We start from the raw sequence: 18,522 nt of genomic DNA, 5'->3' as shown, positions 1-18,522 counted from the left end.
CTTTCTGTAGAAAGCGCCACATCCTTTTCCCAACTCTTTGTTATTTTATAGCATGGTTGGCAGATATCTAATGCATAAATGTAGTAAAGTCCGTGTTCATCCATTTTTGCCTGGTGGTAAATCCAGGCTTTGTAGCTTGGTGAAGAAATGTCTTGCCAATTTCTTTTATTGTACGTCCATCCAGCTTAACTTACCTTAACCACCTCTCATCTACTGCTCCTCTGTCTAGCCTGAAACTCATTCTTTATGGCATTCGTTAGAGTTACGAAGGCTAGATTGCAATAATATTAAGTGAGATGGCATAACTATTACGTGAAAATCATAGAGAGCATGGTTGGTTTGGTTGCAATTGCAATTTTTTCCGCTGCTGTGTTACAGACAGGTTTAAAGTTTCTGTAAAACGAGGAAGGTGCATGTACGAGTTAATAATTTAGTTATTTTGGCTATTTTGGTTAACGAAAATTCTCAAAAAATTTGGCATGTTTTGACTCTTGGTTTCGTTTTGGTTGCAAAGTTTTAATGTCGTGCGTTGCGCAAAATGTTCCAGGAGAAGGGGTTTATGACCAGGTTTTATGTTTAAAATTTCCCTAGACAATTTATTATACATGTGTACAATTAAGAGGCGACGTGCATCTTGATGAAATGAATATCCCTCGTTCGTTCTACTTAATATCTTATTAGCCGATGATCTTGAATGGTTTCTTTGCACTGATGAAGATGACAATGACTTGGCTACTACTTCGACATGTACAACTGGATGGATGGATGGATAAAGTACTGGATCTATCAGTTTAAATTTTTTTGTGCAGATCGAGCAGGCTTTTAAATTATCCAGGTAGAAAGGAATGCAAAGTCGACCATTTTTTATCCTTATTTTTCCGTGGGAAGCACACATTTACTTATTCTATACATCATCTCGCTTGCTTAATGTTGCTTTGGTTCGGTTGCTGTTGTGTAGCCAGTTAATACAGCTCGGTTAGCATAGAAGCTATTAGTGCATTGTTGAGATCCAGAATGATCATTTTGCATAGTTTATGTAGTAGTAGGGCTCTTGTGCAATGCAATTGTCCCCATCCCGGCTTTTCTGACTGTGGTTGGAAACTAGGAACTCAAGACATAATTCTCGAGCATTTATATCATTGTGAAGTCGTCGTCGTCGTCATATTAAAAAGAAGTGAAGTGAACAGACAGGAGATTTTTTAGTATACGTTTGAGCGTCGTTCGTCCGTTCTTGGTTATGTTACCTAACCCAGTAACTACGACGAGGTTTTTTAAGTTGGATGAGGTATGTACGTATGTATGTCTTTGGTCGTAGACGTGCATGTATGTATAGTATATCACGGTAATGCATTCTATTATGCGGCTTGCTATTGCTATTCTGATGCATGTCTGCAGTGCAGAAAGTGCGAAATTCATTCACCACGAACGAACCAGCTAAACCATTGAGAGAGATTGGCCCCATGTGCATTTGCAATATTCCCTGTCCATTTACAGACTTTGAGTTTGTAGCACCAAGGAAAATCGCAGACTTTGGTTGGTGTCACTACTACCTAAGCGATATCCCCCATACATTGGAACCCACCAGCATTTAGATTTAACCAACTCATTGCTTTTATCCCATCTCCAACATTAAGTAAATGTGGGCAAAATGTACATTACAAGCAGTCACGCCGTCCCAGCATATTGCAAAAGTTGACTGAAGGAGAGAGGAGAGAATCCATGCAAATCACCATCAAACGTAGTCGTAGTTCTCTCTAGTCGTAGTTCTTATGTGATACTCGTTGTGCTTTTATGTTGAACTACAACACAAGACACCGCAATACCATTTTGCAAGGCTACGGAATGCTAGGTATGGTATTTTATAATTTTTCTCCAATACTCCACTCCTCCATTTATAGGAAACCATATTGAAATTAGGAGTGAAGTAAACGATTACTTTTCAGCTAACGTAATTAACTGACCCATTTTTGTATGAGTGAGCCGAATTCCGAACCATCTACTCGCCTGACTTGCATAATAGCCCACTTTCTCCATCAATGAAAAGTAATTCCCCCTTAAGAATTTGTCCAAATGACCTGTTTGTGTCTGGTGAATGAATGAAAATTGGAATAAAAATGTACCCCAAATTTGCGTGACTACTAGCTTAAAATTAAAATCTCGTTACAATTTGTTTCCACAGGCAGTCGATAATGGATCGAGCATTCGCCTACCAGCAGCAGCAGTAGCTCTTCTAATAACAGCCTGTTTGAACTCGACTCGCTGGCCTATGTTACGGGGATCATTTTTGCAGTACTTTCGCGAAAACTGCAATCTGTCTGAGAAAACTGACTGAAAAGTAACTCTAGAAGACTGGGTCGTTACATCGTTGTCGTCGGATGATGATGATGTCACCTACCTCGGATTGCCTGTCACGGACTGATTAATTTAAATTTTAAGTTTGGCTAGTAGGGCTGCCTTTTTACCACACAGTACTTATTTTAGTAATTATATCGAAAATCATTATTGTCCTTCCTATACGACAAGTAAGGGTCTCCCCGTTCATTCATTATTAACGATCAGTTGCCTATACAGTCAAAGTCTGAATGAAAGTCACTGCTTATTGTCCTACATACTACTAAAATCGAATTCAAGAACTGCTGAGAAAGCCAAGCAAGACTGATATTTTGAGTAATAATTTTTGAGGATATAATTACTATCCAGCACGACGGAATCCCCTGACCCTATAAAATAGATAGACAAAGGTCAAAGTAGGAATGCATTTCGTCAAGTCATAAATGACCAAACTCTAACGAAGAGCAAAGATCAATCAAGTTTCTCTGCAAATTGTCACAGCATTGCAGATTTTTCATTAAAACCAACCTTCCATCACACATACTCATTACCTGGATCTGGACGATTGAAACGCCCACCTGGACAGGAAATTACTCTCTGGAGAAAGATTTCATCCTTCAACACCACGTCGCTTCACCTGCATTGTAAGTGCGACATGTGACTATTTAACGCATATTTTTTGTTTTATGCTATTTTTTATGAAAAGTATGTAGGTTACTGCTTGAATGCTTATTTACTGGGTCAGGTAACACCACCAACTCCGTTAACAGCCAATTTTGATGAAAGGAAGTGGTCACTTACGTACATAAGTTTGCAATATAGTTCAGCCGGGGAGGGAAAATGTTGTGTGTTGAGGTTGCTACATTTATCAAAATTTGGTTATGGTCTGATGTTGGTAAAGTCAATGCGTTATTTGTTAAGCGGTCTTATTAGGTTAGGACTAATAGCTTTCGCTCATTTGCGGTTTAAAATCTACAATCAATTAAACTCTTTATTATTCCTTCGGGATTACATGCGTTACAAGATGTACTCTTATCCACCACCCACATAAACAATTCTGGGGAATAAAGGAAATATCCATCCGGTGATCCACACATGCTGGTTGATGATGAATATTTTCTACTAACACTGTCCTTATATATACACATATATCGTGTTACATGACTGTCAAGTACCAGGGCGCATAAACTTTTTGTTGTCCGTGGTTTCTCTTAAGGGAAACCACGGACAACAAAAAGTTTATGCGCCCTGGTCAAGTACCTACATTCGTACCTACCACATTTGTTTTCATATTTTTCTTTGAATTGAATTCCTCCTTGAGGATATTGAAGTACACACAATTACAAAACACAAAAAGTGACTCCTGCAGCAGCACCACCACCATTTTTGTGAACATTTGTTGTGGAATCGACACATTATTGAATCCCTTTTCCCATCCCATTGAATAGTGGCTGAGATCAGTTTTTTCTCAGAAGAAGACAAAATATGAGGAGAGATAGATGAGAAGGTTTTCTCAAATTCATGGGATGGATGGATTGAAATTCTTTCCGTTTTTTGTCCCCGAACCACCATCATCATCATTGAAATTCCTTCTAGCAAGTTAACTGTTCTACCCTTAAGGCAAATACCGAAGGGCTAGTTCTTGAAGGTATGAAGGTTTCATAGAATAAGAAAATGTTAGCATGCATAGTTCGTACTTACACAAACACAACTCTGACCGAACTTGTTTGACTCTGACCAACTTTTATATGCACGGATGGATGGATTAAAGTGCCCTTAAGATACGTACTTGAGCTCGAGGTAAATTTTTGTTAAGGTATCCTCTGACCTACCTTTCTTTCATTCTTTCGAACTAGGAATAAATAATACATAGTGTTTGTTACTGCCAGCAGGAGGATTTGTGCCTGGAGATGATTGCAAAAGTTCTAAATAAACGTGACTCTTGTAATAATTCTTGTAAGTAATGGAATTGGAATGTGAACACGATGCTCTCGTGGTGACAATGAAACCAACAATGATTTGCAATGGGACGAAACTAAATTGTGACGAAAGATGATGAACTTAATATGAAAGAAATTGTAGGATTCGCACTCGTGAAGTTGATGTATATTTACAGATATCGTCGTTAATTGTAGATTAATACTTTCAAAATACTTTTCGTAATGTTTAGGTCTGTTCTATCAAGCATGCTCAATGGTTTAGATGCTCAAGATCAATAATTTTTCAAATAATTTTTCGTTTTTCGATGCTACAACCAATTGGCAAGAAATTGCAGAATTTTTGCACATGTATTCGCTTACGGTTATTAAAAAACAAACATGGCCGCGGATTACGCTTGTTTAGTTTATGATCTTGGGTTTTGACGCCTGGTGGCGACGCCGGTCATCCCTCAGGTCACAAATGGACAAGTATACGCATAATTATTAATACAATTTATGCGACCGAGACTTTTTAGTCTTAAGGGCCCAGTTTTATAATAGGCATAGAAATTAGGTAGATTCATTCATGACCTTAACCCCTGCTTTCACTTTACTTTCACCTGAAATTTGAAGTTTTAATATGACGTACCGGATCATCTAGTACTTAAAATTATACAAAGTTAACAAGCTAACATTGTGAGAAAGTCTTTTAAACGCAGAATTTGCACATTTTAACATGGCGACGGCGATTACGTCATACAAATGCATCGCTCGCGTTGCATCTGTCAAGTTCATTGCCGGTTGCATAATTTCGTTCAAAATAGCATAGGTCATGGTTAATTTGTAAACATGCATTGCATAAAAGCTCTTTGGTATTTGCAATTTCATAATTTTTCAAGAATTATTTAAATTCCTGATTTTCGGGACTTTTTTTTGAGATATTTGATTATTAACAACATAGTCGTGCTTATTCTATTAATGTAGCCAATTAACAAATTGGTTTATTAAGGGTTGCGTGCATTGACAGGTTATAATTAAGAATTTGGTTTGATATAAAAGTAAACGTTGTTGTATATTAGCATCTGACAGAAAGGTTGTTTGAAGGATATGAGTTGCATGCATGCATAAGGTTGGTGGGTTGCAAAATTTTTGCAGATCCCTGGCACTTAGCCGAGGTTGTAGCTTGTATTGTATGGCAGCGGTCGGTGGTGGTGCAATGCAGTTCTCATTCCCACTCTCGCCCATCCATTCTGGTTTTTGCACACACTGTCAAACAAGGCGAAGGACTTGTGTTGAACAAGACAGTTAATATGGCGCATCGCTGCTTATGCCATGTTGATATTGCAGATTATATTCCCGTAGTGCTGTGCATTTTTCATCCTCCACGTATTTAGTAAGTAGTTCCAGTAGAAAACGTGAACGAAATTCAACTTAAAACGGAAAAAAAATGATAATGTCGTCCACATTCATTATTCCAATTTTACAGTGAAATGGACAGGTTTATTAAGTAGAAAAGTTACTGGATTTTATATTCATGTACTATGAAATGTAATGGTTACATATAACGAATACCTGTAACTCTACAGGTACTAAAGTGTAGATAATTTTCTTTACTGCCAATGCTAAATTCTTACGATTGACTATAAAAGGATGTACAACTAGAAATTTAAACGTTCCAGTGACTACTTTCAATACTAGTTAATTTGGGTAATGTGTTATTCATGGAAGTTTTAGAATGTAGAGCCTTGGCAAAAACTTAATTAGCCGTGGTTATTGACCACTCTACATGGCTGACAGATGTTATCAAAATGTACAGCACGAAGCTTATATAACAAAACGGCACAACGCAATTTGATCCTTCTTGGTAGGTAGCTGAGAGTAGTAGAGGATTAATTATCATTTCTTGCAGTTTGAATTTCAAACTTTGAAATATATGCATGCATAAGGAAAATATTTCTACAGTTCAATGTAGACTCTGCTTTCGATTGATTAAAACTTACAAGTGCAGACATTTGTGTAGCCCGAGTCAGAGACAGTTCGCTTCTAAATTTTTATCCGAATTGATTAAACTACGACCAGGGGTGGCCCTAGGGTCGCACTGGTTGAAAATTTCCAATTTTACCTCAGAAACTTTCACTTCAAGCCATTAAAAATCTGGGGATGTCAAATTTCGACTTTCTAACACTAGTTTGAACTTGATGCATAGTACTCACACCCACCGGTCAATCTTTGACCAATCTTGTCCATCTTCGAACGTACACAAACATACAGGTTCCATAAGCCCTGACTCAGGTTAAAAAAACATTACAACTAAATTGCAAACACTTATATATGCAAATTGAATTTCCAATCAGACTGGAGTGGACAGTTATTATAATTTGTTGTTTTTTCCGCAATTACCATGATGAGAATGTTATACATATGTGGTGTCGGCGAAAACCACCAAAGGTCCACTCGATCGAATAATTAGGAAGATGCACAACAAACTGTTTTTCTGTTTGCTAATTTATTTCGTCGTAATGAAGTCTTTCTTGTGTTTGAAAACATGCTGGATAAGCTCAACATGCTTCTACACCTTTGTCTCATCTTTATTTCGTAGTTTCATTTTGTGGTTTGCTTAATACACGTATTAATGAAGCAAGATGAGGCGGAGTAATAAGGCTTCAAATTATGGCATGCGGATTTAATGGAATGGATGCAAAGCAATTTTTCTTAATAGGAACCACATTCAAATTGATTGAGTTTTAACTAAAGAGTAACGTTTGAGCTGTCATGTTTCGTTGGGTTCAGACAATAACTGTTCATCAACGTTTTCTATAAGAATCTGTTGATTTCATTCAATGAACCCTTCAAATTCTTGAACTTGAATCCCATTATCGGATTGCCTTGCTTGTTAGAATTTTCATTTGTATCCCTCGCAAAACGTATACGCATCACAAAATGGTTAGTTTTCGTCAAGTGAAAAAATCGGGCTCAGCATTCAGAGCCGGAAATCAGTCCGGTTTACGTAGTAAAACGTAGTTGCAGGGTTATATACGTAGTTGGAAAAATAATTTACAATGGACAATGAGCAAGGACTCGTTTTTCCCACACATCCAGTAATATGTAGGAAGGAACACTTCTTCTCATCAATGAAATACATAAAGTCCACCATCACCCACCCAACAACGTTTGTCTTGAACTATGTGACGACTTGTTTATACGGACGATTTTACTATATGTGTAGTAGTATACAGGACTTTTATGTTATGCTACATCCGCTTGGAAGGGATGGGATGATCATTCATGTTTTTTTTCACTTTCCGATATAGGGCACCATTTGGAAGGAACTGTAAAAGTGAGACTTTTGTAACTTTATGGTGATGTCATTTTAGTAAGTTGGATAACTGAGGTGGCATACTATATCAAGATAATTATTGGTCTAATTATTGTCTTAATATGTAAGAGGCCATTGACATGAGATTAAGAAAGAGATTGGTTGAAATTGCACTTCAAGGGCGCACCTGCAATTTTTAATTCTGTATTTATTTGTCGTCGTTCTGCTTCATTGTTACTTTATATTATTAATTTGGTAGAGGATACCATATTACATGTCTGGGTAGGTGATACATATATGTAGTAACTAATGGAGGATGGGAAAGGGAAAGGACTTAAGGTCATCTATAATCGGCTGCAGGGCAGGGTAACATCCGGTCTCATGGAAGAAGATCCCACTACCCAAATACGTACGTATGTAGCTCAGGATCAGTCAGTCAGACAAGTTTTTATTAATGCACTTCTATCTCTATATATAGCGAAAACTAAGGGAACTTTCAATGTTCAATGTTCTCAACTTGTACAACAACTTTCTTAAAAATAGGAAGAACATCTGGCATCCTGCTTCCAAAACGTGGTTGATCGGATATTATATAAAAGTGAGTTTATGTACCTTCTTCCCATTAAAAGATTAGAGAGACCGATTTTTGTCAATATTCACTTTGTACATAAGTTTCTAGTGCCTTGTATACCAATTTCTCGCAAATATCGAATTGGTCATTGGGGATAAATCACCTGTATCTAATTGTACTTGTTAAGATCTCATTGTATCAATTGACTCACAAGTTTGTACATGCTGGCATTTTTTAATCTGGATAAAATTGGGCAATATCGTCATCTTTTTTTCTGTATTATGAGCCGCTGATGACCACTGATGACACATAATTATGTTGAGCATGGAAATTTGACGGATCTATTTAAAAGGGGAATATGGAGGAAAGTCAGATCGCCACATTTATTCCAACTGAAGGATAATGAGGTTGTTGTAGAATTAACATTTTATCATGCAGAGAAGCTTCTAGAGAGAGAAGAGAGGGGGAAATTGTCATCATTAATTTTCAGTATTGCATAATTTGAAAACATCAAATTCATTCATCCTTCGCATATGTTACCGATTGAAGTTTATTATGATGATACAACTTTAAACTGGAGAGAGGGTTACAGAGAGCGAGGAGAGCAAGTTGATAAAAAAAGTCAATGTTTTTAAAGCTGTGATAGAAAAGGTTAGTAGGAATCTAAAGGATCGATGCAATGTACAAATGACAACTTTGTCATAACCTAAAGCCAGTAGCAAAGTGGTATTTGCAGGTGGTACCATCGTCATTATCATTACACCACCCCTTTTCCATTGGTGTAAATGCATCTGCTCCAATTTTAGATCCAATCCAAACCACACCACAAGTTTTGATCCTTTTTATTCAAACTGTGTCCTAGTTAGAGTCCGTAATCTATCGGAAGCCCTTTAAACCCTGACGCAATCGTATCAACTCGCATGTGTCGTAAGGGTTGTGAAATCTTAAAACGAGAAACGATTAATACAAATGACAAAGTTCAAAACAAGATAACTGACTGACCAGTTATCTTATTTTGAACTTTCCTCGTATCAGAGTTCTCATTTGGTGAACTAAACGTTAAAGTTACTTTTAAACCGTTTGTTAACAGACAGATGCACCAACGTCAAGGGTGACGATTAATTTAAAGTTGAGTACATAAATAGTTCTTCCATACTCTCTGGTGTTTTGAAGTTTTGAGACAGTTGTTAAATTCTAAACGTCTTTTGCCTTCTTGCTACATCCTCCTCTGATGATCCTAGCAGATAAATGGGCAGAATGGTTTCATCATTGTTATCGTTCATTTCTACGGTTCAAGGTGTTTCAAGAATATTTCCTGTTCAACCTCCTCCCAGTCAGCCGGCAGAAGGAAGGCACGAGACAAATGTTGTATTTTTACCATTATCAGTCAGCAGTTTGCGATACAGGATGATCTGATAGGCAAAATAACTTCTGCCGTCCCTTCTGTCTGCCCACTTCAGTCGCATGTTGCTAAAAAAATGAGAGAAAGTACGTTAGAGTTTGGTCGTCATGCATGAAATGAGCATGGAGAAAACCGTTATGAAGAAGGGTACCACAAGCATAACTTGGTGGCAGGCACGGACGGTAGGAGTGGATTATTCATTTCCTCGACGCAAGATTTCCCTCAGATTAGATGAACTCTCCAGCAGCCCCATATTTGACATTACGAAAATGTGAGTACTCTACAGTGCGCTGCGCGTTGATATGTATATTTACTTCTTCCGGATCCGGTCTTCGGGGTGTCCGTGTTACCAGTTGTGGTTCCGTTCGGTTTTAATACTGGTTTCGGTTTGTGGGTGTTAGGAATTTGATTTCGTGTTCTGCTTCTGCTGCCAGATATATATAGTTCAATTATTTTAATGAAATATTAGATTAGATCAAGTCATCCGTTTGGTTGCAACTTGTATTGTCTTGATAAATTACGCTATGTAAAAGTGTGTTAGTTAATACGGTAATTTCAAACAAATTGTGTGACGCAATGCAATTCAAAAGTCAGCCTTTTAGGATGTCCGTGCATGTTTTGAACTACGTACTTAAGTACTTTGATTTTGACTGATCTTATCCTTCGGAAATCGTGTTTTTTGAGAGAAAAAAATAAACAGGTCTTTCAAGGAGCTATTCAAGTCTTTCGAGACTCGAATTTTGTTTCATACTATAACTTGTAAGGAATTTTGGAAGAGTTTGAAACTAGTTACAAATGCACAACTGATTTATTTTTCGCACCTTACCTATATTCTATCCTACAACATTGCTTTGCAATCCGTCACCCTTTTGCAATGCTCTATGTATGTATACCTTAAAAGAAGGTGTTAAATAGCCCTCCATGCTGAATGCATTGCATACCTCAACCACTTTACTCACGGTTAGGCTAGTAAGTTGGCTTATGTGCATTTACGAGTCAAGTATTTACTCCATCCATCCATTGAGTATCTTACCTTTGCAAAGTTGTTTGCAAAATCTGGCGTGTTTGTTAGGTATGCAGACTTGCTGCTCTGCTACTTGAACTTGAGTTTGTTTGACGCGAATCTGTCGTGAAATGGATGGAGGCAGCAGCATGCACATAAGCAGTTACATGGGCTGAGATCCTGAAGGAGACAAAAGAAGACAGACAGACAGACAGGAGAGAGAGCGAGAATTACGTAGTTTCGCGAATTCGTCTCACGAACAGAGGAGCTTGCAATGTTTTTCAGCTTTTTTGATTGAGCCCAGCCAAGCACAGAATTGTACTTTCCATTGCTCGTTATGGATTTAAAAAATCTTTCAGTAATTAAAAGTGAATAGCGCTTAACTTTTGTCTTTGGTAATGATTTGTACATAAAAAATGGCTAAATATGGTAGTATGTCACGACATGGCTTTGTCTGCATGCGACATTTTTGCAATTGAGTAATGTTCACATTGCAGTCGCTGTTCATGTTTATCTTAGGCTTGACTAATTATCATAGAACGATTCTGCGCCATATTAGTCTAGGGGCCATTGATGAATTTGAGATGAAAACATTCAGGACGAATCTGCCCCAAATTGATAAATATCATCCATCATAAGTATATATTAATATGCACCCATGTGACAACAATGCCGTCTAGAAATGAATGAAAAATATAGATAATGATGACGAACGAAAGTGAATATGCAGTCAGCTCAGGCCTGAGTGAAATAGCAGATTTTATATGTCTGGTGTGTGGAAGCAAATGCAGCTTCTGAACAATTCGATTCTGTGCATGATAAAATGCACGTTGTCTGTTTTTAAGCACATTCGGAGTGTCTACGTGTAAATGCTATTGTATCACCAGCTCTTATTACATGCATTGATTGAAGTTTATAAATTCAATCACTCCCACTAAACTGGTGCATGATTTTGTCCCCTATAAAAATTCAGAACTGCATCTGTGCATGGTGGTTCTTTTTAACCGCATATACTTAAAATTGTTTACTTGTTGCACCAAGTGGAAATATAATACACCACTCGCATCCTGTACATGTCTGAGCAAATTATAGAAATTAATGGCGAATATTGTGCATCATGGCCAACTTTAAGTGAAGAAAAAAACACGTTTGTTTAGCTCGAACTGCTCGAATGACTCCCTGCAACATAAACGTCTGGATCTAATCAGAGCTGAGACTCTGAATTAACTCGCTGTTGTAGGAAAACGGTCTGGTGGACAAAAGAATGTTGAGGTAACCTCTCTCTCTGCTTTTAATATGCATGCTGCTCCTGAGAACGAACGGACGGGTGTGGGTTGGCTTGCCATAGTTTATGAGATTGCATAATAGCACTAATAAGGCGATGGGAATAGCACGCTTGAAAAGTACAATTCGTGTTGCCGACAATATTAATTTTTGTAATCTATGTACTTGCATATTATATACATATATTTTATTCTGAGGCGATAGCAAAGACTTTTTTGCGTTTTAGTTTGCTCTATTATTTGTCGCATATATATAAGTATGTTGAGATAGGGTGAGTTCCTAGCATGCAAAATGGTGTCCTCGTAGCAAATAAAGGGCAAAATGATGCACTTTTTTGCTATGCATTTCTCCTGATAATGATGATTATGTTTTGCGTTATCATCAGCGTTATCTCATCTTTTTCTTGCTACTGTCCCACACAATTTGGACTTTTGTGTTGTGCAGCATAATAAGATTCCGACTTTGCTATTGTTGTTTCGTTTCTCCATGATTTTAATTTGCTGTGTGACTTCCATTAGATTCAAAACACTTGCATATAACCATTCTTTCCACGTGATCTTGTTGAATAAAATATGTTAAATATTAGAATTTTGCATGGGTGAGTCGTGGTGTTGGCACAAGGCAAATATTTTATTTTACAAGATTGGCTTATCTTCCTTAAGAACGCATAAGCAACCGACCATTAGTGTCAGTCAGTCATTTTTTAATAAGTCCGTCCGTATAAGTATTTATGTATTTATATCAGATTTACGCTGTGTTCTGATCGTCTCTCATCTCTTCACAAACACTGAGACGATTATGAGCATGCATTCGCACATGAAGTTATTGACAGAACATTGTAATCTTTTTTGGGCCCGGCTACTCAAATCATGGATCAATGAATGGAAAACTCCTTCTTATTTGCTGACCGCTTTACATAACAAACAAGAGGATTTCCAACGACGAATAACACAAAATTTGAATTGTAATCAGGAATTAGAAATACAAGTCTGTCTACTTAATAATGAGGGTCAACTATTATTAAGTAGGAAATGAGCTCTTGTTTTCAGTCACGACACAGAAATTCATGTATGGCGTTTGTACTACAAGACTGCGTACGTGTTGCTTGAGATGATAGTCTTAATTATCATGTATGTTTAACGAAACTGCAAGTGATCGCTGTGCAATATTTATGTCCATGTCTGGTGCTCGGGTAGTAAGAATTTTATCATTGAAGCATGTCCCAAATAAATTCTGCATTATCTGGAATAAAACATGTTGCACAATTGGTTGACAGTTGACGAATGGAAAAGTAAGTCTTGGACAAAGTTGCAGTCAGTTAAAGATTTTTTAAGAAAACCGAAGTGCTGATACAGTGTCTAAAATTTATATGTAATGGTACAACCTTTGAGCTGAGGAGATAGCTGAATAACTAAAACCTTGATTTTTTTGCGAATATGTACTTAAATATATAAAATTCCGTGATCTGTCAGTGGATTGTCCTCTTCTCCTCCTGTGCTGCTGCTACTTCCTTCTTGGTTTGTCACTTCTTATTATATACCTGTTGACTGTCTTATGAATTATGCAAATCAGCTATTTATAAAAACCTTCTCTAACTATTTGCTCCGAAACTGTTGACTTGAAATGATATGTAAAGATTTACTTTGGAAAGGTTAAAAATCTCTGGCTTGGTTTCTCCTCGTGCGCAGCAGTATTATATTCTAATGGTCATCAGAATTCAAGTATTTGCATATGTATAGCAATAAGCAACTCGTGGAGAAAATATTTGTATATTGTTTTATTTGAAGAAGTCACTACAAAGTTTTTGAATCTTGCGAATCATCAACGAATAGCTGGCACTTTGATTTTCTTTATCTGATCCGACACCTTGTCAAGATTCAGGTGAGATTGAGACAAGATCTTCGGAATTGAAAATGATTCTTTAAAAACCAAAGATTAAGTCAATTTTCAATCGGGCATATATTTCTGGTTGAACTTTGTATATTAGGTACACAATTTTTGCAGCTTTGTATTATTAGACAGCAAAGCGTTACAGACTGTAACTTACAGTTATAATTTGTGCATAGCCAAATATGCATGTATTGAAGCTCGTCAAATTACGTGTTCTGTTCATTCGATTCCCGGAAATTTGGGTATGGAAATTTGGGCCTCGGAAATTTGGGAATGGAAATTTGGGTATCAGAAGTTTCGGTCTGCAGAAATTTTGGTCTCGGAAATATGGGTAGCGGTATATTTGGGTATGCAGAATTTTAGGTATGGGAAATTTGGGTATGACAAAAAATACTCTTCAACAATTTGCAATTGCTCTTCGAAAAATGTGGTGGCGCTTAAAAGGGCCGATTATTAAGGGGTGAAAACCCCTTTATGGAAATGTCCGTCCGTCTGTCAGTCCGTCTGTATCCACGATAACTTTAGAATGGTTTCGTATTTCGATATGCGGTTTTCGCCAACGTGTTTCTAATTTTAAGGGACGGGATGAGTTCGAAGATTGGCGTTGTAGGTCGTAAGGTCACGGCGCCACGGTGATGAAGCCAAAGGTCAAAGGTGTCGAATTTTTTGTGTTGACCGTTTTAGACGTATTTTTGGACGGGAATTTCAGAAATCGCCATCATTTCGACGTGCGACTACTCCGTAACCGTGTGGGCGGTGTCGAATGTCGAAAAATGACTTTTGTCATGTGGGGTGTGTATTGAAAGGTATGGTCGTGTAAGTTAGAATTACGCAGGTGGGGTGTAAAAACGGGATAAAATGAGACGAAGGGTGATGTTAGACAATGACGGGAAAGTGCTGAAAGACGTTGTGGGCGTGCCACAAAGACAATTCCGTGTGTTTTCACCCCTTTGCTACATTTCGTTTGTAACGGGTTATTTTCAAAGTAATTACATGAGCTACATCCCGGAGGTTAAAAACTCGCTTGAAATCAAAGATTCCCGGAAATTTGGGTGTGGGATTTTCTGCTTCCTGCTAATTTTTTGTCATACCCAAATTTCCCATACCTAAAATTCCGCATACCCAAATATACCGCTACCCATATTTCCGAGACCAAAATTTCTGCAGACCGAAAATTCCGATACCCATATTTCCTTATACCCAAATTTCCATACCCAAATTTCCGAGACCCAAATTTCCATACCCAAATTTCCGTACACCGTTCATTCGTATGTACCTACTCTGGCAAATATTCTCACGATAACTGAATGGTAGATTTTTTATGTCGTTATTTCTTTCGTGTCGAGTGTAATGCTTCATGATGATGACACTACGCTCTCCCTTATTTATTCCGTAATACCCTTCTTCTTTTCGAATGAGTTGTGTGTGAGAATGAGCTTTTTTTAGCTGGCCAGGACCCTTGAGTCCGTGTACCATTCATGAGTGAAGTGAGGTCGTCTTGCGTGTGCCAACCTTACCACAGAAATTCCCATGCACTGAAGCAAATAAGCAGTAAAGGACGTTTTCACCCTGGTGGAGTCTCGTGCATGGGAATTTTATATGGGACCGGCCGGTGCTTACTTAATTTCTATTATGCATGCAAAGTGACGGGGTTGACACTAGGCTTGACACATGCAAAAAGTAGATAAAACGACAGTTGTGGTGTCATTCTCATTTTATTTACTGATGATGACTGCATACACAAGTTGGTGGGGTTCAGGGCGTGTCAAAATTGATAAACCCCTTCATTTTCATAGTTAGTAAGGTTTCAGTTTTCTTATGCGGTTGCGGTCCAGAGCTTGGATGGTTAACTAACTACTAAATGCTAAGCTTGATGATCACCAGATAAGAAAATATAATATATGCACGTAAATCGTCTTAACGAATATGAGTAGCAATTAAGTCCTAGCCCGGCCTGGCCTCGAATTTCTCTATATCCTTACATATCCCCACCCGCTGTTTTTTGTGTAGTGCTGCTGAATATATACGTGAGAGGATTTTTAGTAGTTGTCAGAGGATCAGGTTACAAGTTGTCGGTCACTGGTAAAAATACGAATGAATCATGAGAAAGTAAACACTCGTGTAGTCGCATCTTCCGTCCAGCGTAGAGTACAAGTTAAACACATAACCTGTGTAAATTGTTCACCTAATCCAATTAATGTAGACATTATTTTCCTCTTACTCTCCGTACTTTCATCGTCATATGGATAAATTTTGAGCTGACGTGACACGACACGACGTTTGGTTGGTGTTGCTATTTAACCACATCGTTTTCATATTTCTCGTGATAAATTAAGGGATACATACGTTTTGGATGGATTGGTTCATGCAGGTCAAAACCAACAAAAGGGTACACAAATAAGGGGTAGATGACCAGAGAACGTTATTATGACGGTTCACTTCACCACGTCAATGGGGGAGATTTGCCAACCTGATAATAGAACAATTTAAGGGCATTAACAAAGTTGTGCATTTTTTAAAAATCGTACAATTTACAATTGTAAAAGGATAAATTTCTGAATTTGTGATTTCAATTCACGAGTGTGGGAAAGTTGATGGATAAACGTACTTTGTATGTACATACATTATTTAATGCTTTATGTACAGATTTTTTGTGCCCACTTTTTCCTTACGAACTGATTACGAAAGAACTTATTTGTATTGGTTTGATGGGCATCTTTTTACATAATGTTTTGAATGTACACTTCGTGCATGCATACACTCCTGCGCACTCCTACTTTCTTCATTACAATCAATTTAGACATGGATAAACTGGGTTGATACTTATTTGTTTGCCCGTTGGATAAAATCTCAGGTGTAGTCTTGTATGTACGTAAACCTTAATAGAATGACAATGTAATGAAATAACACTCGTGGCTGGAGTGGTGAAATTCGGTCGTTTGTTATTCGTGTTGCTTTTTGCTGGATTACGTAGGTACTGAAAGCTAAATGAATAAGTATGTGAGGTCCCGCATTTCATGTCTTTCTTAGTTCAGAAGTATTTACCAAAAGGTAACGAGAGTGGATTAGACCTCACAGAAGGGTAATTGAATGATAATAGGTTCGTCCTACTTGATTTTCGGTATAATTGGGTTCAAAACTAATTTGCCGAATTTTGGCAGTGGTAATAAATACTTACATGGTTAAGTTAATAGTAAATTCTAGTATTTCGTGCTGTATCAATGCTTGATAAATTTCTTGCAATGAAAGGCGACTTTATATACACAAATTGTTCATGTGAGTGGCTTGTTATCTATTTAGTACCTGTTTCGTGTCTGGTTAGATAAGCCTTGGTGACATAATATCTCGACTCGTGTTATCCATCAATTCAATAAATGCTGAATATGTTTTTGTGAATGATATTGCAGCAGGCTTTGCACTCAATTCATGGAATTGATAGAGTACATTTATTGGCTATATATACATTTTGTGGAGGCTCGGTTATCTGGCTTATTGCACTTATCTGCTTTTCTGCATTTAATTATAAAGATTGTGAAGCTTGTGCAGTTATTGAGCTCGTGTGTTAAATAAAGTGATAGTCTGATCTAAAAACTCGCATTGAAAATTTGGGATATTTTCGCAAATGATATGCTTTACATAGTATGCAATTACCTTGGCGTTATTTCTATTAATTAGCATTTGGATGCCGTCTTTATAGAACTGGGGTCAATATTCTATGACGTGTACGCAGATTGCTTTGTGATTTTTTCCAAATTAAATGATTTGCAACAAAGCAACAGGTGTTAAAAGGAATCGCCAGATTATTTTAACCGAATATGTATCACGACTAGTGCTACAACCTCGTCTCGCATTTACATACATGCAATAGCAACAGACAGGTAACAACATTGCACACTTTAGAGATTGTTCATTATACAGCTTTCGGATTTTCTGAAAATATATGTATCTCTAGTTGAACATATTGGCTACATTTAGTGGTTAGCTGAATTTAATACGAGTGCATACTCTCAAGTCGACAGGTATACAGATGATTAGTTGCTTCATAAAAGAGAACGAGAAAAAGTGCATGGCACGAGCACACTTCATCATTTGATTTGCAAGCCAACCTGGTTTGTTTGATCCGGATAATTTATTGAAGACTGGCTGAACCGTTTTTTATGTATAAAGTATGTTGATAGCTGATATTCTCCTGATAACAACAGCGTCACATATATGTAGACTTAATATTATGTATTATGTACATATTGCATGTATATCATCCAAATTCATTGCGTTGTTTGACCGACAGGTTGGTTTTCTAGTTTGGGATTTTGATTTTGAGAATTTATGGTGGAATTTTTCCTTGAGACATAATACGATCATGTGTCAGAATTGTCTTATAGTTAAACGCCTTAAGGGTTGTGTTAAAATGATGATTTTCCTGTGACAGGATTTTTTGGCCGGTGCTCTTGTAGCTTTTGGTAAATTGATTGTGATCTCTGGTCTTGTTGAATTTTATTGCTAATAATCTCAGAGAGAGTGCAAGTTTAACAAATTCCCTCTTCAACATCAACATTCATACCTACATGGTCGTAAGGCATTCCTCTTTTTCTTCATTTTCTTGTCGTGCTGCCTGCTGTCTCGTACAAGTCGTACACGACTTGTGAAAGATGCAGAAACTGGGGTGGCAATTCGTATTCTTCTGAAAAAGATCTGGATCTTGATCACATTTGACGGATGTTAAATAGTTGGTTGGCTGGTGGTGAATGGGTTGGTTATATATCTAGCAAATAGCTTGGCTTGGTTTTGTTGGTGACCATCTGTTGC

General features: G+C 37.4%; 1 protein-coding gene across 4 annotated transcripts in view; it reads left to right on the top strand.

The window, feature by feature from the left end:
- Nucleotides 1-18,522, top strand: part of LOC110848727 (cyclin-dependent kinase 4) — a 33,952-nt gene that overhangs the window by 2,474 nt on the left and 12,956 nt on the right. For 2 of the 4 annotated variants that reach the window (XM_035851454.1, XM_035851452.1), the window contains one exon: nucleotides 2,180-2,975. The gene's annotated coding sequence lies outside the window, so the exon portion shown is untranslated. Of the gene's footprint in view, nucleotides 1-1,695; nucleotides 1,850-1,943; nucleotides 2,044-2,179; nucleotides 2,976-18,522 lie in introns of those variants that run through there. The other 2 variants (XM_035851455.1, XM_035851453.1) reach the window with 2 other exon arrangements.

The sequence above is a fragment of the Folsomia candida genome, unplaced genomic scaffold, assembly GCF_002217175.1.
Source record: "Folsomia candida strain VU population unplaced genomic scaffold, ASM221717v1 Fcan01_Sc004, whole genome shotgun sequence".
Classification (NCBI taxonomy): Eukaryota; Metazoa; Arthropoda; class Collembola; order Entomobryomorpha; family Isotomidae; genus Folsomia; species Folsomia candida.
Note: the sequence above shows the minus strand (reverse complement) of the source record. Positions and strands in the feature narration are given on the sequence as shown.